General features: G+C 45.9%; 1 long non-coding RNA gene across 1 annotated transcript; it reads right to left on the bottom strand.

The window, feature by feature from the left end:
* Window positions 1-227: 227 nt before the first annotated feature.
* LOC117501971 lies at window positions 228-22,025 on the bottom strand. Its single transcript, XR_004558147.1, has 3 exons — window positions 21,993-22,025; window positions 17,547-17,549; window positions 228-348 (listed from the first exon to the last, which is right to left on the bottom strand). It is a non-coding gene; the product is annotated as an uncharacterized LOC117501971 (long non-coding RNA).
* Between the last annotated feature and the right edge of the window lie 2,849 nt (window positions 22,026-24,874).

Below are 24,874 nucleotides of genomic sequence, written 5' to 3' on the forward strand. Positions count from 1 at the left end.
AGGATCAAAATTATACCCAAAGGTTCCTCACTTTGTCAGTGTGATGTATGACCAAGAACCATCATTTCAGTCTTGTAATTTAATGTTCATTCATTGCTGTTCTTCAGTGATATTTTCTGGGATATTAAAAGCATATTAACTGATCCTAGAAAAGCCAGTAAAAGTCAAAACCATCCCTTCAGACCGGCCTCCAAAGCCACCCCCAAAGCACAAGAATGCACATTTCATTTCATTTTTATAGCACCAAATCACAACAAAATTTCCTCAAGGCGATTTACACAAAAAAGGTCTAACCTTACCAACACCTGGCACAAGCACACAGGCGACAGTGGTAAGGAAAAACTGTCTCTGATGATTTGAGGAAGAAACCAGACTAGACTCAAAGGGGTGACCCTCTGCTTGGGCCATGCTGCAACACACTTCACAATATGAGTATACAGGAAATTTTGGGAAATTTTGCTGGTGCACAAGACGGGAGGCCTGCAGAAGAAAAGACTCACTCCCATCTCTGGATGGAGCCGCACCTCAAACAGAGAAAAAACAGAATCAGATGACAGAAAGACAACAAATACAGTATTTATACATTTTTCATTAATGAAGCAACAAGAAAAACAGAAGAAATGCTTCCCTGAAGAAATACTAGCCCTGAGCTTCACTAAAAGACCCAGACTTTAGATAAAGTTGAGGCCACGGCCAGCTGTGTTTTGTAATAAAATTAATTTAAAAGGGTAAAAAGCATAGTAACATACTATGCGAGTATGCTAGCCATACAAAAGGGAAAATAAGTGAGTCTTAAGTCTGGTCTTGAAAGTCTCTACAGAATATGATTGTTTTATTGATGCAGGGAGATCATTCCACAAACAGGCGCACGATAAGAGAAAGCTCTGTGACCCACAGACTTTTTATTCACCCTAGGGACACAACGTAGTCCTGCACTCTGAGAACGCAAAGCCCGGGCCGGTACGGAGGGTTTAATTAGGTCCGCTAAGTAGGGAGGTGCTAGTCCATGAATAATTTCTGAAAATCTGATCTCACAGGAACAGGATGCCAGTGAAGATATGCCAAAATGGGTGTAATGTGATCAAACTTTCTGCTTCCTGTCAAAAGTCTGGCAGCAGCATTTTGAACCAATTGGAGACCCCTGATGCTGGACTGCAGTAAACCAGAAAATAGAAATTGTAGTAGTCCAATCTAGAAGAAACAAATCCATGAATCAGGGTCTCAGCATCAGCTATAGACAACATGGGAAGAATCTTTGCTATATTTCACAGGTGGAAGAAAGCAGTCCTTGTAATATTAGACTTGTTCCATTTCCAGAAAAAGTAAATGTATAAGGCATTTTTGAGTAAAAGCAAAAAGTCTTTCTAGAGTAGTTATTTGTGCTGAAAACAAATCTGTTGTTTGCCAAGCTGCAGAATGCCTAATAAGGGCACTAATTGGGGTCAAAGGTCAATGAGTGCAAAATTTCTTTTTTTCATGGAATGCAACATTTTTCACCATCTATTCATAAGAGTGACTGGCCAAAAGCAAACAAATATGCATTTCTGGGGTAGTCTTCATACTGAATAAGAATTTGTGGTTTGCCAAGCCAGAAAGTCCCTAATAAGGTCACTGATTAGGGTCAAAGGTCAGTGAGTGCAAAATTCCTCTTTTTCAGCGAATGCTTTATTTTGCACCATCTATTTATACTACCTAATGGTTAAAAGCAAACAAATGTGTTTTTAGGATAGTATCCCAGGCTAAATAAGATTCTGATGATTGCTGAGCCCAAAGATGCCTAATTAGGTCATTAATTAGGGTCATAGGACTCAAGGAGTGCAAATCTAATTTCTTTTGATTTACACCGAGTGTTGAAACATGTCACTGGTTAAAAGCAAGAAATATGACTGTTTTCTATTCTAGGGGTAATTTTTATGCTAAAAAGAATCTGGTATTTGCAAAGTGCACAAATGCTTAATTAGATCACTAATTAGGGTCAAAGTTCAAAACATACAACATTATATTTTTTCATCAAATATGTCTTCTTGCACCGTCGATCCAAATGGCTAAAATAGATCCTTGTCATTTGATATTTTATTAATTTATAAACAACAGAAAAGGGACTTACATTTTGGTGTTCCACTCCTGCTAAAGTCCAAATAGTGACATGTTGTCCAGTGATGCTGTGCACTGACTTCGGTCTTCCATAAAAAAAGACTTTGTGTAGTTCCTCAGTCCATCCAAAATCATGTCAGCTTTTCATCTGAACAGCTCTTCATGCATCTAGACAGCTTACAGCGGAGTGGATTTTGTGTGTGTATTACAAGAATTAGCAGCATCAGTTAGCTCAATCAAATTATCGTGTTGTTGTCCCCCACGCGCGTGCACACACGTGACAGGGTTGGTGCTTGCATGTACTACCAAAAAAAGACTGTGTACATGTTGTGTGTTGGGGGGTGTGGCTGGATATTTTGGTGTTCTTATCTTTTCTTTGCTCTTCAGGTGGCATGGAAACTGATTTGTCTATGGAGAAGGTGCTGGCTGAAGAGTCCTCACCCTCATCAACATCATGTGTAGCACCTGTGACGGGTGCTCACATGCAACCTTGAAGACTTTCAGCTGAAGCAGATAATTGGATGGCGTTCTGCATTTAAGTCATGTGTGATTCAAGCAGAACTGCCGGGAACTCGACCTTGTGATGTTCGTTTGTGAGACGCTGAGGACCGCGCCTGGGTTTGACACATCGAGCCCGTGAAGCAAGGAAGGGTGAGGACACATGCTGTCAGCACACATTAAAGGTAATTAAGTGTTTGATTAATTGTTGATAGTAACTTGATGTTTTGTTACACAGTATACTTGAATTGTGATGAGAATTGTGCAGCTTGCTTCTCACTGCTGTGGCGTGCGGATAAGTGATCCTCCACCTGTTGTGAGAAGCTGCTCATTTGCATAAAGTTAAAAAAGATACAGACCTGGATGTGTTGCTGATAGCGTGTGTCTTTTGAAAGATATTGTTGTAACTGCTGACTTACCTCACCTCTTCTTTGCTTCACAGAGAGTCAGTTTGTTGTGTCCACCTGGGGGGTGTTTGGCGGTGGTAGTGAGTCCAGGAGCGCCGGGCTTTGATCCTTGCGGGCGCTGGAGAGCGTGCCAACAGTCACTCCACCAGAGGGACGCTGTTTTTGTTTTTACACCTTTTATGCACAGTGGGTGTAATAAATATATTGTTTTTGGAACCGCTCTTCTGGTTATTTTTAGCGCTGGGTTCCGTCTGACGCAGGTCCGCTCCTCAACCCGCGTCAACACATAACAGTAGTTCCCGGCCATTCCATAATGGACCCAGCAGCAGAGGCGGTTCCTTTTGCCGAAAAAGTTCAAGAACACTTGGAGAAAATATGGGAGCAATTACAGCATCTCGCAAACCAAATTAAACAAACAGACGCCCGTGTTACGGAGCTTGCAGCGCAAGCCGTTCTGCTTCCTGCTGCTCCAGCTGTGGCATCATCGATACTAGTGCAGATAACTCCGTCACCCAGAGATTCGGCGTCCGAACCGATTGTTTGTCGTCCGGAGCCTTGTGCGGTGATGCAATGTTCTCTGGTTTCTGCTCAGTCAGGTTGGAGCGCCGCAGCTTTACGAGGAATGTTTGTAGATGGGATAAATGAGTCATTAAAAGACGAGCCGGCAGTCCGTGACGAGCCAAACGATTTAGATGAGCTAATATCGTTGGTGATTCGTCTAGATGATCGGATGAAGGAGCGTGGACGCAAGAGAGGACGCCCATCAGAGCGGGTTTTTTCGTCTCGGGGCTTTCCCCGACACAAATCTGGGCCGCCTCTTCTTCGCCCCACTGAGGCTCCTCCGACGGGACCTCTGGCTCCTCCTGTTGACGAGCCCATGCAGCTCGGACGAGCAGAGATTCCTGTATTGCCCCGACACGTAAGCGTCAAGAGAAATAATGGTGACGTATCTCCAAGTGTTCTGGGACAGGCAAAATAACACACATAAAAAAAAAAAAAAAAAAAAAAAATCTAGCATGGGTAAATGTTTTGTTTTCTTTAAATAGGGGTTATAATTGTATGGGGAGTCAGAGGCGTATCTGGTGGAGTGATTGTTAGGCAGTTAGAAGTCCGCCTGGGCTCACTTAATTGTCAATTTTTTGTGTTTATAGGTATTTTCTGTTTGGGTTGTTGGGTCGTTTTATTTTGTTGTTTTTTATTTCTCTACATCCCTAACCCCAACCTCACTTGCCCCAAGACCGTTTGTCTTGTGGGTTGTGGGGTGGTGCAGGTTGGTCACGCTGAGCATTCTCAGAAGACCTCTGCACCTGGGGGGGGTGTTAGAGGTGTTTTTCTTGGTTTGGTTAGGGCCCGGTTCCACTCCAGCCTCGGTGAGCCTTTGTACCGTTCGTCATTGGTGTTGCCGGGGTGTGGTGCAGCGGAGACTTACCTCAGTCGGAGGGGTGGGCTGATCTGTTGCCGTTCGCCATTTCGGTAGTTCCACCCCTCCCAAGAGGCTGGGGTATGGTCGAGTTGGGGCACCGGACGTATTTCCGGTTCTCTGCTGCGCCTTGGGGTTGGAGCTGGGTTAGTTTTTTCCTGTTCCCTTCTCCGGCTTAATATTTTGAGCCGTTCGCCAAAATTGAGCCGCTAAAGGGCTCTGGGAGGGACCTGGGGTCTTTCGGGGTGCCGGGGAGGGTAACAGGGTTTATGGTCGTTTTATATCCCCCCGGGGTTGTTTTTGGTAGTCCTCCGGGGGTTGATTTTTGATTTTGTTCTGTTTCCTTCCAGGTTCCACCTCCAGGGTTGATGGGACGGTCCTCTGGGGGGGAATTGGCTTGGGGCCAACTAGCCAAGTGTGACCGGGTCTGGGCTTCCGGGGTTGTGGGGAGGGTACCTCCTGGGATTGATGGTATGGTCCTCTGGGGGGCGCCGTTTGCTCCATGTACAGCTGGGGACCTTTGTGGGATTATGGTTCTGGCTGTTCCTCCTGGAACTGGCGATGAAGGCCTTCTGGGGGGGGGGGGGGGGGGGGGGGTTGGGCTCTGCAGGTCATTCTGGGGGGGTTGTTTGTTATTTTTCTTTTATGCATTTACGTTTGTATTGTGTTTGTGGGGCTGTGTTGGGTTTTTGCGTTTGGGAGTTTTTCTTTTCTTCCCGGGGTTTGATGGGACGGTCCCCTGGGGAGGTTTTGGTTGGGTTTTCTGTTTTTTTTCTGTGTGTTGAATTGTACTGGGGAATGTTTTGGGGCTTTTGTTGATGCCAGCCGGCCTTCCAGCTGCGGTGCCTGTCCTGCTGTCTGTGGTGGACCTTGGGAGCGTGGTGCTGTCTGCTTCCTACGTGGACCCCGGAGGGAGGTGCTGTTCTCGGGCCTGGTCTGTTCGGTCGCCGGGAGGCTTCCCGTTGATGGGGGGGGTACTGTTGTGTGTTGGGGGGTGTGGCTGGATATTTTGGTGTTCTTTTCTTTTCTTTGCTCTTCAGGTGGCATGGAAACTGATTTGTCTATGGAGAAGGTGCTGGCTGAAGAGTCCTCACCCTCATCAACATCATGTGTAGCACCTGTGACGGGTGCTCACATGCAACCTTGAAGACTTTCAGCTGAAGCAGATAATTGGATGGCGTTCTGCATTTAAGTCATGTGTGATTCAAGCAGAACTGCCGGGAACTCGACCTTGTGATGTTCGTTTGTGAGACGCTGAGGACCGCGCCTGGGTTTGACACATCGAGCCCGTGAAGCAAGGAAGGGTGAGGACACATGCTGTCAGCACACATTAAAGGTAATTAAGTGTTTGATTAATTGTTGATAGTAACTTGGTGTTTTGTTACACAGTATACTTGAATTGTGATGAGAATTGTGCAGCTTGCTTCTCACTGCTGTGGCGTGCGGATAAGTGATCCTCCACCTGTTGTGAGAAGCTGCTCATTTGCATAAAGTTAAAAAAGATACAGACCTGGATGTGTTGCTGATAGCGTGTGTCTTTTGAAAGATATTGTTGTAACTGCTGACTTACCTCACCTCTTCTTTGCTTCACAGAGAGTCGGTTTGTTGTGTCCACCTGGGGGGTGTTTGGCGGTGGTAGTGAGTCCAGGAGCGCCGGGCTTTGATCCTTGCGGGCGCTGGAGAGAGTGCCAACAGTCACTCCACCAGAGGGACGCTGTTTTTGTTTTTACACCTTTTATGCACAGTGGGTGTAATAAATATATTGTTTTTGGAACCGCTTTTCTGGTTATTTTTAGCGCTGGGTTCCGTCTGACGCAGGTCCGCTCCTCAACCCGCGTCGACACATAACAGTACATCCTCAGTGCAGTGAAAAAAAAAAAAATTATGTCAGACATTAGTCCAGCTTTTCATTCTTTCTTCCAGCTAACAGCCTTCAGACAGTGCAGTAGATTTGTTTTGTGTGCACGAGCACGTGTGGGGGCATGTGAGCATGCATGTGTACGTATGCATGTGTGCACACGTGCTTAGTGCAATAGTATCAAATGTATGGAACCAAATTTGCACTCTAAATGGAACCAAACTGCACTATAAATGCAATGCAACACAAATGGGATGAATTAATCCATGTCATGTGACATACAAAACACCAATCATATGGCATGGATCCACTTAGCCGTTACATAATTTGTGCCATTTAAGTTCAGGGGTATTTTCTGATTTATCGGCAAAGAATGATGAAAGTTTCTCCACAGCGAACCAAAACTCATAGTGTCTCAATTTCTGCCCCAGCTCAGTTGCCTCTCGAATAGACTTAAGACCCTGCTCTGTCTGACTGAAAAGTGTACCAGTATCCTTAGTACGGCTGCTTTCTTGACAAATTATACATAGTGAGTATGACATGCAAGGATGACTTCTCTTGAGGTTGGCAATTGGTTCCATCTTTTGCCTGAAACAAGAAGCAACAAAGCTGTCTTACACTTCGGCACAGACTTATACTACTTTAACGGGGGTAAATAATACAGGCCTTACAGATAGATGTGGGACTTCAGGTACTATCATCCCTGTAAGAAACAACCTGGCAGACACCACTGGAGCCAGTGCTCATGGTCTGTGCATACAAACCCACAGGCCCTGACAAGAACCAATGTTTTGACCATTTTGTAGGGTAAAATATAAAAAATAACTAATTTATAATAGGGGGTCATACAGGCTTTACAGGCATATAATGTGTGGGACAGCAGGAACTGTCACTCGCCCCCCTCCAAAAAAAACAACTGGGAAGACACCATTGGAACCACTGCTCATGACCTATGCATTCAAAGCTACAGGAAGCTGCACAGGAGAGTATCTGGAAACACCAAAAACATCAACGAGCTCTAATGTGGAAATTAGAGTTGGCCAGGTTACCTTGGAATGCGCTGCGGAGAGCTCAGATGTCAGAGTGCATGGAAATGGCAGCAAAGACGAGATCAAGGTCATGGAAGATTCACGTTCAGGATGTAATGCAAGAATCTGGCAGTGAATGAGCTGAAAGCCTGGGTTTAAGTAATCCACTGCTGATGAGCCGCTCATGAACATCGGGTGTATGTCAATGATGAGCAGCAGGTGTTCATCAGCTGAGTGCGTCATCTGGGGGAAAACTAACAAACTACACACAAGGTTAAAAACAGACAGGAAAGGGAGGCAGACAAAGGCAGTCCAGTGTCCACAACACAATGCCCATGATCTGTGCATTCAAAGCTGCAGGCCCTGAACAAACACCAAGGTTTTGACAATTTTGCACAGTAAAAATGAATAAAAAATAACTAATTCATAATAGGGGGTAATATAGGCCTTAGAGACAAAATGTGTGGTACTTCAGACTTTAAACCCAGACTTTCTGTTCTTTGATTGCTGGATTCTTCCAAGAACGAAGCCAAATATTTACATGTTGCATCGCCTTTGCTGTCTGTTGCCTTGCTTTCCTCGTTTTGCCTTGCCAACTTCTGATGCCTCGTCTATGATCCAGACAGATACCAGGAGGACCAAACCTGATTGCCACCTTGTGACCTTGACCACGTCTTCCAGCTTTGTGCTCAAGACACCAAAGCTTTCCGTAGCTTAAGCTCAGGTAACACTGGCCTCCCCCTCTAATTCCCACATGAGAATGAACTGTCTTTTCCTGATGTTCCAGACAATTCCAGTATGGCTCCCAAGCAGACCTTGATTCTGGCACTAACTACCTGCACAACAACATCACTTTGGGAACTCCTGAGCTCCCAGCATGGAGCGCATCTTGACTAAATGCCAGTTAAGTTCTTATTCGTCTCAGTGGGATCCCATTCTCACTGGTCCTGTTTGTGACTGTCCTATGATAAAGAACTATTCCAAGAACTCTGTTTAAGAACTGCATGAACTCTGATATTAAACAACTGAAGTACCCAGCCCAGCTGTATCAAGTCCTGCTTAATTGGTGCTGCACTTCAACACGCAACACTTGATCTCTGAGCTTTGGATACAACTTATGAACTATGAACAATTGCTGAACAGTGAACTGCTTTTCTTAAGAAGATAACTTTATTTCATGAACTCTGAAACAACCTGTATTAACCCTTTTATGATCTGTGATTGTTTTGAGGCTCCAGCGTTATGAGTGCATTGACTCACCTTGTGTGTCTTTACTCTCCATAGTTTCTGGTTTCAGAGGCAAGCGTTCCACCTGGTCCTGGTCCTTGAACTCTTAGTTGACATTCTCCTTCAAGTTGTCATCCTGTTTCTTGCTCCCTTGCATTTAAGTCCATTGCCAAGTACTGGTCCGGTCCTGTCTGGACCCCTAACCGTAACAAGACAAACAGCGTGCTGGAGATCTACGTGTCATTCTATCATTACACTCACTCATTAATGCCATTAACAAGTCAGTCATAAATAAAAAAAAATATTACCCATGCATGTTTCTGTGTAGGCTCTCAGTTGTCCAGGTGGTTTCCATAGTAGAGAAGCTTGAATCTTCGACTGGACTGGGTTGCTTGACGTGAGGACATTTTGCTTCAAATCGCAGAAGCTTCCTCAGCTAAAATTCTTGCTCTGGTAGTCTGACTTCCGTCTTGAATCTTGTAGAGAAGAATAAAACAGAAGCCAACAAAAGCTGGAGTTTTTAACCTAACCAGACCCCTCCTACCGAGAGGCCGACTGCTACAGGCTAGTGACTAAACAATAGATCTAATTAGCACCTATTGTGCTCTAGTTAGCACCCTCCTAATGACAGGGCAGCTGTCCCTCCTAATGATGGGACGGAAGTCTCTCCTGATGGCTCCCTTGACGGCTCTCCTGATGACGTGAATGACTCATTACCATGAACAAAAGACTGAAACTCCTTTGACCTGAGTACCCCATTGTAAAAAGGGGACAAAGCGTGTCTGAGACCCCTCCTGGGTTTCAACTGTTTTAGAAAGAATGCTTCCTTGACACCTCTCTCAAACCATTTCTTCTCTCTGGCTAAGATTTTAACTTCCTTGTCCTCAAACGTGTGGTTAGTGTCTTTCAGGTGGAGATGAACTGCAGACTGAGGTCCACTGGCGCCCTCTCTGCAGTGCTGGTATAGCCTTTTGTGTAAAGGTTGCTTAGTCTCACCTATGTAGTGTTCATTACAGTTTTCCTGACATCTGATAGAATACACTACATTGCTCTGTTTGTAACTAGGGATCCTGTCCTTAGGGTGAACTAATTTCTGTCTCAAGGTGTTAACCAGTTTAAAGTAAACTGGAATTTTGTGCTGTCTGAAGATCCCCTGTAGTTTTTCCCCTACTCCTGCTAAATAAGGGAGAGACACTCCTCTTCTTCTCGTCTCCGTCTCCTATCTATCTGGTCTCTTTGTTTTCTGGGACTTCTGCACTTTGTCCAGGGACCATCGTGGATACCCACATACTGTGAGGGCTTTCTGTACAAGTTGTTGTTCTTTAGCCCTTCCCTCTGCAGTTGTGGGCACCTGTAGGGCTCTGTCTTGAAGAGTCCTGATCACCCCGAGCTTGTGTTCAAGGGGGTGGTTTGAGCCAAAGAGCAGATATTGGTCAGTGTGAGTGGGTTTTCTGTAAACCCCTGTCTGGAGCTGCCTGTTTTCTCCAATCGTAACATCACAGTCCAAGAAGGCTAAATGGTTGTTTCTGGCATCCTCACGTTTGGACTTGATATTGGAATCCACCGAGTTGATGTGTTCTGTAAAGTCCTCGACCTCCTGTTGCTTGATTTTAACCCATGTGTCATCGACATATCTGAACCAGTGACTGGGAGAGATGCCCGTGAAAGACATGAACGATGTTAAGGCTCTCTTCTCCACTCGCTCCATGTACAGATTGGCCACAATGGGGGATACCAGAGACCCCATCGCACAACCATGGATCTGCCTGTAGTAATTCCCCCTAAACAGGAAATACGTGGTGTTAAGACAGATCTCCAAGAGTTGGCAGATGTGGTCTGGTGTGAGTTTGGTCCTTTCAAGTAGAGACACATCCTCCAGCAGTCTCTGCCTCACAGCTGAGACGGCCTCAGTGGTGGGGATGCAGGTGAACAACGATGTCACATCAAATGACACCATAGTTTCATCTGCCTCCAGCTGCAGGTCCTTGATCTTGTTCACAAAATCTTGTGTGTTCTCCACATGGTGGTCTGAGTTACCCACTAGAGGAGCCAAAATCACTGAATGATCAATTCACTCATTTTTTTTTTATTATTATTATTTCATGATCAGATTTCTTTCATGAGATGTTTTGTTTCATTATTTTAAGATCAAATAGACTAACCAAAGAAATGTTTCCCAGCAGTGATAGCAGCAGCAGAACTTGATAAATTGGTCCTAATGAATCCAGTGTTTACAGTTTATTGAATTAAATTAGTGGACTCTAGATAAACACACAGCTGCTTTTATACCAAAGACAAAACTGGATTTCATTCATCTGAGTTTCAGTCAGAGTAAAATAATGAACATGTCAGACAATAGGTTGACTCATCAGTAATGTTTGGTCCAAAAAGACTGAAGTTGTGATGATGGTTAACGTGACAGACTGAATGACAGACTGGATGGAATGAAATGAAACTCTCAGCGTTTGCAGAGCACACAGTGATAATTAGCTGCTTGTGTTGACATAAACGGTACAGTGTACTGTAATCACACATGAGAAGAGCTTATTAACATTGTGAAAAAAAAAACATGCTGAGCTTTTGCAAAGCAATTACAATCAAACACTTGTTAAGAGACAACAAGCTGTTTTGTTTGTTTTTGTTTTATGTGTGTTGTCTCCTGGGTCACTGTGTGTTTGCAAGTTAAGTGACCTTTACAAGAGAATGTAACTACAACCCCAATTCCAATGAAGTTGGGATGTTGTGTAAAATGTAAATAAAAACAAAATACTATAATTTTCAAATCCTCTTCAACCTATATTCAATTGAATACACCACAAAGACATTTAATGTTCAAACTGATAAACTTTATTGTTTTGTGCAAATATTTGCTCATTTTGAAATGGATGCCTGCAACATGTTTCAAAAAGCTGGGACAGTAGTATCTTTACCACTGTGTTATATCACCTTTCCTTCTAACAACACTCAATAAGTGTTTGGGAACTGAGGACACGCATGACTGGGTAGGAGCATCCCCAAAAGTCTCAGCCGTTCACAAGCAAAGATGGGGCGAGGATCACCACGTTGTGAACACCTGCGTGAAAAAATAGCCCAACAGTTTAAGAACAATGTTTCTCAACGTTCAGTTGCAAGGAATTTAGGGATTCCATCATCTGCAGTCCATAATATAATCTGGGAATCTGGAGAACTTTCTACACGTAAGCAGCAAGGCCGAAAACCAACATTGAATGCCCGTGACCTTCGATCCCTCAGGCTACACCACATTAAAAACTGACATCATTGTGTAAAGGATCTTACCGCGTGGGCTCAGGAACACTTCAGAAAACCATTGTCAGTTAACACAGTTCGTCGCTACATCTACAAGTGCAAGTTAAAACTACCATGCAAAGCAAAAGCCATAAATCAACAACATCCAGAAATGCCTGAAGTTGTACATCAAGCAAGAATGGGAAAGAATTCCACCTACAAAGCTTCAACAATTAGTGTCCTCAGTTCCCATACACTTATTGAGTGTTGTTAGAAGGAAAGGTGATGTAACACAGTGGTAAACATACCACTGTCCCAGCTTTTTTGAATCCATTTCAAAATGAGCAAATATTTGCACAAAAACAATGTCGTTTATCAGTTTGAACATTAAATATCTTGTTTTTGTGGTGTATTCAATTCAATATAGGTTGCAAAGGATTTGCAAATCATTGTATTCTGTTTTTATTTACATTTTACACAATGTCCCAACTTCACTGGAATTGGGGTTGTAGAAGATGACTTTGTAAATCACATACAGTACAGCTGCCAAAGACCAAGAGACCCCCTTTAATTTAAATGAAGCTCCAAACCAAATTCCAATGCTTAGCATCCCATCCAAGAAGATGTTTTCATCCTCCAGATCCCGATGATAATCAGGATTTGGATCCTGAGCACTCACTGTTAGAGTGTGATCTGGATTGATGAGCTGTGATCCAGATTGTTGATCTTTGACTCTGACCCCTCAGAGAGAGCAGCTAACTGCTGATTTTGAGGAGAATGCTTCAAATAATGGTACAAACATAAAACGTGGCAAGAACAGCTTCTATTTGTTTTTAGTATTCTGAAGCAGATGTTACTTTTTTTAAAGTGAAATATTTATCACGTTTCTGTCCACTAAATTTATTGTACACTCAGACAATATGCAGGAGCGGTGCAAAAGCTTCAACAATTGCTCTTCAGAACAAAAGTAAACAACATCCGCTCTCTTCTTTCGAGTGTCCTTCTGCTCCCCGCCCGCACCCCTAGTTCCAACCATTGACCCTCAGTCCGAAACTACTCAGCCCCTCTGTTGTTTCATGGACACCGCATAGCGAGAAATGGAAGACATCTTGGGGAAAATGAAACCCTCCATCTGTGCCCTGGACCCATTTCCCTCAGCCCTGATATAAACCTACTCCTCTGCAATAAATCACATCAGCAACAAAATCATTAATCATTCCCTTCATGCCGGCCATGTCCCCGATGCCCTGAAAACTGCAGTCATCAAGCCACTTCTCAAAAAGCCTAGCCTTTGACCACCAGGTATATGCCAGCTACCGTCCCATTTCCAACCTTCTTTTCCTATCAAAGGTGTTGGAAAAGGTAGTGCCCGCCCAACTGCACAACCATCTCAAATCCAACAGTTTATATAAGAAATTCCAGTCTGGTTTCACAGCACAGCAATTGCTCTGGTCAGGGTCACTAATGACCTGCTGATGACGGCTGATGCTCCCTCACCATCACTTCTTATTCTTCTTGAACTCACCACAGCCTTTGACACCATTGACCACCGCATCCTTTCACACCGCCTCTGCTTCTCCATCAGACTCTCTGTCTCTACCCTGGCAAAGTTCACATCTTACCTCACAGACAGAACGGAGTATGTGTCCTTGGGAGGAGCTAAGACAGACATGCACTCTGTCACTTGTAGTGTCCATCAAGGATCGGTCCTTGGCCCCGCATTTTTCACTTTATACATGCCTCCCCTTGACCGTGTCATCAGTCGACATGGAGTATCATTCCATTGCTACACTGATGGCACCCAACTCTACATTAAAACCAACCCAACCGCCTCTGCAGCTCTGCCCTTATCCACACTTTCTACCTGCCTGGAGGACAACTAACTTCCTGCAGTTAAACAGCCCAAAAATGGAAACCATTGTTATTAGCACCCTATACTCAACCCGGTCTTCCACCATCACTAGCATCACCTTCGCTGGTCACGACATCCACCTTTCATCTTGACTCACTAACCTCAGTGTCAGAATGGACCCAAACCTGACCTTTGAGGCTCACATAAAGCACTTACGTAAGACCTCCTTCCTCCACCTCAGGAACATTGCAAAACTCTGCCCTACACTCACCTTCTCGGACGCTGAAAAGCTTGTCCATACCTTTGTCTCCTCCAAACTGAACGACTGTAATGCACTTTTCAACGGATCTCCAGTAAGAACATCCAGTAGCTGCAATACATCCAGAACAGTGTTGCCAGGATCCTGATAAGAGTGCAAAAGTACGATCACATCGCACCCTTCCTTTAATGCCTTCACTGGCTTCCTGTCCAGTACAGGATTGAAATTAAAATCTCCCTGCTGTCCCACCAGTGCCTCTATGGCACTGCTCCTCCCATTCCTCCCCATGCCATCTCCGCTCTGGACATGCCAACCTCCTCCAGCCTCAAAGGACAAGGCTTTGAACTGTGGGTGACTCCGCCTTCTGCTCAGCTGCTCCCATTTTGTGGAACGCTCTTCATAACCATCTAAGGGCACCACAGACTGTGGATGCTTTTAAAAAGGGCTTAAACAGTGGACCGACAGAACCACAGGACCAGGGGCAGGTGACGACATCAGTCTGATGTTATCTGGTGAAAATAGGTGCAGTTGAACTGTTCCTCCAACCCGTCAGTTTGTGGGTGGAGTGGAGTTGTTCTTCTTTTGCTCACCGCTACCTCTGGCAGATTTCACCAAAAACATGGGTCTCAAAGTTCCACCCCTGGTTGCTGTGGAGCTCATCAGGAACTCCAAAATGGGTGAACATCTTTTCCACCAGCTTCTCTACTGTGGCAGTGGCACTCTGATCTGGAACTGCATATGGTTCTGACCATTTTGTGAAATAATCCATGGCCACCAGAACATAGTAGTTGCCAGAGTCAGTGATCGGAAAGGGCCCAAGGATGTCCACTCCTACCCTCTTCATTGGGGCCCCCACCAAGTACTGCTGCAATGGGGCATGGGAGTGCTTTGTCAGCCCCTTCTGGGCAGTATAGCTCCACATCTCACCAACAGCCTGGCAAATAAAACTAGCTCCAGAGGCGGTGGAAGGTCTTGGCATTCCCATAGTGCACCACCCCCACAAGCCATGGACAACTTGAAGAATGTGGGGATGCAGGGTGTGGGGGACCAGCAGCTGCACTAGGTTGTTCCCCTGCCAAGGCGCCTACCACCTCCGGTACATTACTGTACTATGGACTTCAAAGGTCCCCACTGCATGTGATAAGCCTTCACCTCAGGTCCCAGGGCTGCCACCTCTGCCCACTTGGGGCACTGCCCCACCTCCAACCAGCCCTTCACCAATGCTAGGTGTCACATAAGCCTCCTGCTGTTTCTTCAGCTGCTCGGTGGTCAGTGTGAACCATCCTTTCCCTTCACTGCCACCTGGCTCTGTTCTTCTTGCAGCAGTAACGACACTCCACTGCTGCACATGGATGGCATGAGAGGGCATCAGTGTTGCCATGAAGTCACCCCACCTGATGCTGGATCTCAAAGTCGTACCCCTGAAGAGCCTCCAGCAAATGAGCCACCTGGCCTTCAGAGTTCTTGAAGTTCAGGAGCCAGGTGAGTGAGGCATGGTTGGTGCAGAGAAGGAAGTGGCTCCCAAGGAATTAAAGCCAGAACTGCCGCAGGGCCAAGACCACTGCCAGTAGCTGTCGGTGGGTGACACTGCTCAGCGCTTGACGGAAGTAAGCCACCACATTCTTCCTGCCTTCCCCCTGCTGGGAGAGTACGGCTCCAACACTGAATTTGCTGGCATCTGTGTCCATGATGAATGGCTGCTGAGCAATGGGATACACCAAGACTGGTGCTTCAGTGAAAGCTCTCTTGAGTTGGGTGTAGGCTGCTGTGCACTTGCGGTTCCAGCGGAAATGCTGGCCCTTGTCATTGAGGTGGTGCAGTGGGCTGGCAATGCTGAGGACATCTTGGAAGAACCACTGGCAGTACGAAGCCGGGTCCTAGGAACCTCCGAAGCTCACTGACAATTGCAGGTATTGGCCAAGTTTGGACTGCAACCACCTTTGCCAGGTTCATAGCAACCCCTCTAGCACTGACAACATGGCCCAGGAACTTAGTCTCTCTGGACAGCAGGTGACACTTTGCCAGGTTCAGCAACAGCCTGGCCTGGCAGATGGCAGTGAAGACCTCACCCAGGTATGACAGAGCTCTGTTGAACTCAGTGGCATGCACCAGCAGGTTGTCAAGATACACCACACAATAACTCAGGGGCATGTTGGCCAGTACTCTCTCCATCAGCCACTCAAACATTGCCGATGCATTTCAGAGTCCAAATGGCATGATGCAAAGCTGCCACAGCCCTTGTCCGAGGGTGAAGACAGTTTTGGGCCTTGCCTCAGGGGCCAGCTCTACCTGCCATTAGCCACTGCGGAGATCAAGGGAGCTGAACTAGGTGGACCCAGCGGTGTAATCAAGGGCATCCTCAATGTGAGGGAGAGAGTAGGAGTTCTTCTTGGTGACTGCACTGAGGCAAAGGTAATCCACACAAAACCACCAAGTGCCATTCTTCTTCCTTACCCCTACCACTCAATCACCCCGGCTGCGAGCATTTCACAGATATTTTCCTCTAACACATGCCATCTTGAGAGGGCCAGCTGATGGGGATGCAGGCGGATGGGTTGAGCTTTTCCAGTGTCGATGGTGTGCTGGACCAGTCCTATCTGCCTGCAGTCCTCATCTCTGGCAGCAAAAATATCCCTGTAGTCATTTTGGAGACATTTCAGCTGGTGGTGCTGCTCAGGGTCAAGGCTGTCACTGCTACACTGGCAAAGCTGGTGTATGGCCTCGGTTGTCTCAGCAGATGCAGTGACTGGTGGCTCTGTGGGTGGTGCTGGGGCAGGCTGTGACTGTGCTATGCTGCTGGTGTTATGCTTTTGGGCATGGGGACTTGGCACCTGCTGGGGTACAGCTGACTGACAGAGCCTCTTTGTTCGGTTCACCCCCCTCTACCCTGATTGGAGTGCCACAGTCTCCCTGCCAAGGGTGACAGTGCTCCCCAGCACATCAACCTGAGCACCCCAGCAGCTCAGCAGGTCCGGGCCGATGATACATGGGTCCTGGATATTGGCAAGCCAAAACTTGTGCACCACCCCCCGGGGGCCAGCTTGGACTGTCAGTAGCCTCCATCTGCCCCTGCTAACTTTTTTCACCAGTTACCATCATCAGCTGGGTGTTGGTGGGGTTCTAAACCATGGAAAGCAGGTTGGCAGTGTCAGGGAGGGTGCCTGGTGTCACCAAAGAGATGGTGGAACCCCATATCTATCAATGCCTGGCAGGTTTGACCCTCCAGTTGGCAGTTCAGGTACTGTCCATTGGCGTGGCCACAATGGACCACCAGTGTGCATCTGCCTTGGAGGGGGGATAGAGGCTGGAATGGTGGTCTCCTCACTAGATCACTCCACAGTACTTTCCCACCCCCTTGGCTTTCGGGGCAGGTGCTGGGCAGTTTTGTGTGATGTGACTAGCTTTGTCTCACTGGTAGCAGCAATCAGCTGAGTGGGCCGGCCGCTGGGAGTGTGGAGGCCCACCCTGGAACTGCAGTGGTGGTGGCATGGCTCGGTGGACCCCTTCGGCTTCTTCCTCCTAATCATAGTATGCTATTCCGATGAGTGGTCATGGAACAGGCACCCATGGTTGTGTAGGTTGGGTGGAGAGCACCATCTCAGTCCATTCAGCTTTGTGCAGCATCTCGGTGAGGGATTGAGGCATAGCCAGGCAGACATGCTGCTACAGCATCTCAGGTGTCGAAAAGCATGGAGAGACAGCTGCTCTTGGGCAGCTGCATCCAAGTGGGGATAAACCGTGTTGGGCATACAGCTGCACATCAATTTTCAAAAGCTCTGATTAACAGACGGAAAACTTTACCACTTCGCTACAGTCTCTATCTTATAATGGGAGCGTAAAGAGCTGATGATGCATAGAAGAGGAGGTTTTTGTCGTCTTTAATTTTCGCTGTAATAACTGACCAAACAGCATTTGTTACGGTGTGTTTTTGCTGATACATGACTGAAAGTGGCGTGTTTGTCACACTGTTGGCTTGTCACCTGTGGTGCGCCATTCACAGGACACGTGTGCCAGGTTGGGCCCACACGCATGTCCGGCCTGACACGCCTGTTCTGTCAGACATACGTGACATTCAGATCGCCTGCTGTGTGTCCACCTGAAGGTCCATTTCAGCTGGGTCAACCTGTCAATGTGCGTGCTGTGCATGCTCTCCAGCCCATCGCAAAGGAGATGGGCTGTTTAGCCCCCCACTCCAAATTCAGCTACAGATAATTTAGATGTTTGAACAGATTATGATACAGATAGTGGTGTACTCGCTCATCCCTAGTAACTAGTAATCTAACTTAGTTACTTTTAAAACTGAGTAATTACTAAAGTAACTAAGTTACCTTTTCAAGGAGTAATCAGGAATCAGATTACTTATTTAAAGTAACTGTGGCAACACTGCATGTGCATGCACAAATACACACATACACACACAGAGTTTTAATATTGCGGTACAGTTATTAAAGCAAGTTACTTCAGGTGTTTGACTTACGTATGACAGATAGTAATGAAATGAACAAAGTTATACTGTTTCTTTTCATGTTCTCCACAGTCATTGTGAGAGTAAACAAAGTCACTACTGGATAGTCATTTGAGTACTTATGCTGTCTTTTCATGCTGCATTCAGGGGAATACAGTAATTTTTTTCACAAGTTCTGAGGATATGTAGTGTGTTTACTGAATTTATAAGAGTAATCATTAGGTAACACTTTACTTGAAGGTACTGTCATAATCGTGACATGACACTGTCATAACTGTTCCATGACACAGTCATGAATGTGTCATAAACATTATGTCAATGTCATAAATGTTTATGACTGCTGTCATAAGGTGTCATTCAGTTTTTGTCATGACAAGTTGACATTTTTGGGTTGTCTTGATTATGACAACTTGACATTAATCAAAGTGGCATTACCAGAAGTTGTCTTTGTCATGACAACTTGACATTAAATTTGTTTGTGATGTCCTTATTGTGACACCTTGACATTAATCAAAGTGATATGACCAGAAATTGTCTTTGTCATGACAACTTGACATTAAATTTGCTGGGGATGTCCTTATTATGACAACTTGAGATTAATCAAAGTGACATTACCAGATAATGTCTTTCAAATGACAACTTGACATTAAATTTGCTTGGGATATCCTTATTATGACAACTTGACATTAACAAAATATACATGTATTTGTGTTTCTGTGAAGGCTCTCAGTTGTCCAGGTGGTTTCCATAGTAGAGAAGCTTGAATCTCCGACTGGACTGGGTTACTTGATGCGAGGACATTTCGCTTCAAATCACAGAAGCTTCCTCAGCTAAAATTCTTGCTCTGGTAGTCTCACTTCTGTCTTGACCCTTGTAGAGAAGAACAAACAGAAGCCACAAAAGCTGGAGTTTTAAACCTAATGCTACGTTTACACATAACGACGACAAGTCACGAATGCCACTAAGTATACATTCGTGGCCGCTGATCACGAATGTGTTGATTAGGTGCAGAAGCATCAGGTGCCCCCAAGAACTGTTAGGACCTGTTAAGACGTGTTAGGATTAATGGCATGTGTCACTGGAGAATTATTACGAGCCATTACGCACGGTCAAGAATGTTGTCCCGCTGTGTTGCGTGCAGCAGCGCAGTGTTACGTCCTGTCACAATCTGTCAGGAATGTTGTGAATTTGGTGAATTGTCTCCACACACCACACATATTCTACCGTCAGCTGATGACTTCACGCCGCTCCAGATTGCTCGTCAACTCCCCGATAAATCCACAGCAGAAAAAGAACTTCATCATTGCTTGTGTAGTTGGGCTCTATGCTATAGAGTTATGCAGAAAGGAGGAGGAGGAGGCGGGGACAGCCAGACTGCAGGAAGCTCATGCTGTCATGCGCAGGAGGACCAGAAGAATCTGGGTGCAAGACTGGCTCAGACAGAGGAGGAGACAGCACTTTGGTCACTCCACTTTCATCTCCAGGGAACTCCGTCTCACTAATGTTGATACCTTCAAGAACTACCTGAGGAAGCCTCCAGAGCTCTTTGATGAAATCTTGCAAAGGATACGCCCCTCTATTCAACGAAAGGACACTGGCTGGAGATTATCTCTGCAACCTGGCCTGAAGCTGCCTCTCACCTTGCGGTACCTGGCAAATGGAGACAGCTATGCCTCGCTGGCATATGCCTTCAGGTGCAGCAAGTCATCTATAAACTTAATGGTTCCTGAGGTCTGCAAAGCTATCGTAGATGCCTACAAGGATGAAGTATTTGCTCTTCCAGTAACTCCAGATGAGTGGCAGGCCACAGCTGAAGAGTTTGAGCACAGATGGAACGTGCCCCATGCAGTAGGTGTCATAGATGGCAAGCACATCGCCATCGCCAAACCTGTAAATTCTGGGTCAGAGTATAGGAACTACAAGGGCTTCTTCAGCATTCCACTCCTGGCCTTGGTGGATGCTCGATACTGCTTCATGTGGATCGAGATCAGTGGAGTGGGACATATGTCAGATGCCCAAATATACAATGAGTCAGAGCTGGCAGATGTACTGGAAGACAACAGCATTGGACTTCCACCACCATGCCCTTTGCCAAATGATCCACAGGGCCGTGACATTCCTTACTTTATCCTAGGGGATGACGCCTTTGCCATGCGCCCCTACCTCATGAAGCCATACAGCAGACGAGGGATGTCTAGGGAAAACCTGATCTACAACTACCGGATTTCCCGTGGAAGGCGTGTGGTGGAAAACGCCTTTGGCATCCTTGCGAAGCGCTTTCGCTGCTTCCTGGGCACCCTGGAACAGGATCCTGAGACAATCAGAGATATAACTGAGGCTGCAGTGGTGCTGCTCAACTTGATGAGGATCAGGTATCCTGTGCTGCATCCTGCAGAGGTTGACCACGAGGATGAGGAACACAATATCATCAAGACGTCTTGGAGAGAGGAACTGGGAATGCGGGAAGTGCCCCCTACCAATGAACCCAGGAACAGAGACACACACGATGCAAGGACCCAGAGGGATTACCTATGCACATATTTCAATTCGCCTGCAGGGGCAGTGGAGTGGCAGGACCGTATGGTGTGAGATATATGTGAATATGGACTCATGGCTCCATATGTACTGAAATGCATATAAAATGTTCAAGATGTAATATATGTATATGAATATGGACTGATGAAATGCTCTATATGACTGGTAGAAATAATACATACACACACACACACACACACACACACACACATATATATATATATATATATATATATATATATATATATATATATATATATATATATATATATACATATGTTTGAATTTGTTAAGATATTAAAGACCTCAGTTCGACCAACCTTGACCTTCAGGACCTTTTTGGGGATTTGGGATCTTAAATGTTTTTTGGAGCTGTACTAAAATTCATTGAACTGTAGTTACATACGTAACTCTCTTTCCGTTTCATTCCTCCTGACTGCCAGAGGATTATATTCAGAACAAGTATTGTTTTAGGAACTTCATTTTATTTAATCAGTACTGTGTTTAAAATGTAGGAAAACACCAATGTTTATAACCAAAGACTGTATCTGAACTACACCACACAAATTCACACACTTTTCAAAAACCTGTATGTAATTCTACAACTACTCATAGCAATAATAACGGTACTAACATACTGGTACCATAACATACTGGCACTGTAAGATATGTCACACATGTGACATTCATTCGTGAATGTCAAGTGTGACATATCAGCATTCACTGACATGTCACACATGTCAGTGAATGTCACATATGACAGTGTGACATGTCACACATGATATGTCACACATGTCATATCACATGTGTGACATGTCACACGTGACATGTCACACATGTGACATATCAGCATTCACTGACGTCTCATATGTGACATTCACTGACATGACACATGTGTGACATGTCACACATGTGACATTCACTGACCATCAAATCAAATCAGTTTTATTTATATAGTGCCAAATCACAACAAACAGTTGCCCCAAGGTGCTTTATACTGTAAGGCAAAGCCATACAATAATTACGGAAAAACCCCAATGGTCAAAACGACCCCCTGTGAGCAAGCACTTGGTGACAGTGGGAAGGAAAAACTCCCTTTTAACAGGAAGAAACCTCCAGCAGAACCAGGCTCAGGGAGGGGCAGTCTTCTGCTGGGACTGGTTGGGGCTGAGGGAGAGAACCAGGAAAAAGACATGCTGTGGAGGGGAGCAGAGATCAATCACTAATGATTAAATGCAGAGTGGTGCATACAGAGTAAAAAGAGAAAGAAACAGTGCATCATGGGAACCCCCCAGCATTCTAAGTCTATAGCAGCATAACTAAGGGATGGTTCCGGGTCACCTGATCCAGCCCTAACTATAAGCTTTAGCAAAAAGGAAAGTTTTAAGCCTAATCTTAAAAGCAGAGAGGGTGTCTGTCTCCCTGATCCGAATTGGGAGCTGGTTCCAGAGGAGAGCTGAAAGCTGAAGGCTCTGCCTCCCATTCTACTCTTACAAACCCTAGGAACTACAAGTAAGCCTGCAGTCTGAGAGCGAAGCGCTCTATTGGGGTGATATGGTACTATGAGGTCCCTAAGATAAGATGGGACCTGATTATTCAAAACCTTATAAGTAAGAAGAAGAATTTTAAATTCTATTCTAGAATTAACAGGAAGCCAATGAAGAGAGGTCAATATGGGTTGACCATCACTCTGGTCAACATGCCCCTGGCTCGATGAACTAGCCAAATTGCCCAGCAGACTGCTGAAACACTCAGTAGATGGAGAACACCCATGACTGAGTGAGATGTCCTGCAGGACTGGTGTAGTGGACTGGGTCCTGACAGCAGCGTAACCAAGGAAGTGCTGCTGCACACATTCTCTGTCCTGCGAGTGCCACAGGTCTGGGGCACCTGATGGGACCGTGCTCCACTCAGATGGAGGTGGCTGCCACTGGCGGCTCTCAGATGGGTTAGGAAATGTTGACATTGAATGTGGACGCTGCAGGGGTTGTTGTGGGTGATGTGGCACTTGCTGCTGTTAAGACAACACAGTCTGGTGATGTCTTTCTCCCTCAGCCTGGGCCTCATGTAACATGGCAAGGAGTCAACTCTCTGTCACCCAACGGAGGTCAGTTGGAAGGTCGTCCAGAATTCTGTCCACCAGCATACCAAAGCTGGCACCTCTGGAGGTCTGGTCCTGGAGAAAACCCTTTAACAGGTTCAACACCACCCCTGATTCGCTCTGTGACACAGGGGTTGATGTGGATGTCACCGAAGTTGATGTGGATGTCATCGAAGCAGGTGTGGTTGACCTGGGTGGCTCAGAATCAGACATAGGAGCTCCAAGAGCAGCACTGGGTTGTGCCGGCTGCTGCTCCTGTTCCCTTGACTCCACAGCAGATGTAAAACTGGCCACATTACGGCGAGTCACAGTGCTGATATGTTCATTCAGAAACTGGAAATGTGTCCATATCCATGCCTCTGTGGGGGTGAAAACATCTGCTGACTGGCCAGACACTACCACTGCCTTCTTCAACTTGCCCATTCGGGTACGCATGGAGTCATACCACACCTTCAGCTCCTGGGCGGACACTCCCATCATCTCAGCTTGGCGCCCCCACAGGAAGTCTTTTTTCTGCACATCTTTGTAATCAGCCAGACGTTTTGAATATATGCAAGGGTTAGCCTTTAAAAATTCTATCACCTCCTCTTTCTGCTCCTCGGAGAGTCCTGTTACAACACGAGGAGTGGGCTTCTTCCTCCGTCGGATTGGAGGAGGTGCACAGATGTCTGGCTGCACCTGTGTTTCCACTCGCTCCTCTCGCTCCGAGTCGTTCTCCCGCTCATCATTCACAACATCAGGCGGAACACCTGCAGGAGAGTCCTGAGTTCCTGAGAGTTCCTGAGGAGCTTCAGGAGGAACTGTGGAATGAGAATTGGCCGACTTCGCGTCCCTCCTCTTCGGCATCCTGCATCAAACTGAACGCTGTGGAGCCGAGTTTAATTGTGCACACGTGACAGAAAACTGATTCGTCGTGGCGCTCAGTGAAATGTGATGCCACGTTACAAGTCATGTCAAAACTTGACAGTTTCCGTGTCACTTCATAATAACGGGTGACAGTTTGGGCTCCAAGAGCCATCACAGGAACCAATACGAATGTTGTCACGTTCTATTAAGGATCACTACTCATCAAGACGGATCAATACACTCAGTTGCGACCTCCACGACGTGAGACGAAATGAGGGTGGTGTGTGACATTCGTGGAAGATTTTTTGACAGGCAAAAACATGCTCCACGAATATCAAGAATATCACGCACCAACACGCACTATTAAGAAACCTATTCAGATGTGTTAAGTCACATTAAGAATGTCAAGAACATGTCACGAATGACAGAAAAATGACATTCGTAACGTGTCTTGGTTATGTGTAAACGCACCTTAACCAGACCCCTCCTACCGAGAGGCAGACTGCTATTGGCTAGTGACTAAACAATTGCTTTAATTAGCACCTATTGTGCTCTAGTTAGCACCCTCCTAATGACAGGGTAGCTGTCCTAACAATGGGACTGACGCCTCTCCTGATGACGTGAATGACTCATCACCATGAACAAAAGACTGAAACTGCTTTGACCTGAGTACCCCATTGTAAACAGGGGACAAAGCGTGTCTCAGGCCCCCTCCCCGGTTAAGGCTGGGTTTCAATTGTTTCACATACAATGCCTCCTTCACCCCTCTCTCAAACAATTTCTTCTCTCTGGCTAAGATTTTAACTTCCTTGTCCTTAAATGTGTGGTTAGTGTCTTTAAGGTGGAGATGAACTGCAAACTGAGGTCCACTGGCACCCTCTCTGCGGTGCTGGTATAGCCTTTTGTGTAACGGCTGCTTAGTCTCACCTATGTAGTGTTCGCTATAGTTTTCCTGACATCTGATAGCATACACTACATTGCTCTGTTTGTAACTAGGGATCCTGTCTTTAGGGTGAACTAATTTCTGTCTCAAGGTTT

Source organism: Thalassophryne amazonica, chromosome 2, assembly GCF_902500255.1.
Source record: "Thalassophryne amazonica chromosome 2, fThaAma1.1, whole genome shotgun sequence".
Lineage (NCBI taxonomy): Eukaryota > Metazoa > Chordata > Actinopteri > Batrachoidiformes > Batrachoididae > Thalassophryne > Thalassophryne amazonica.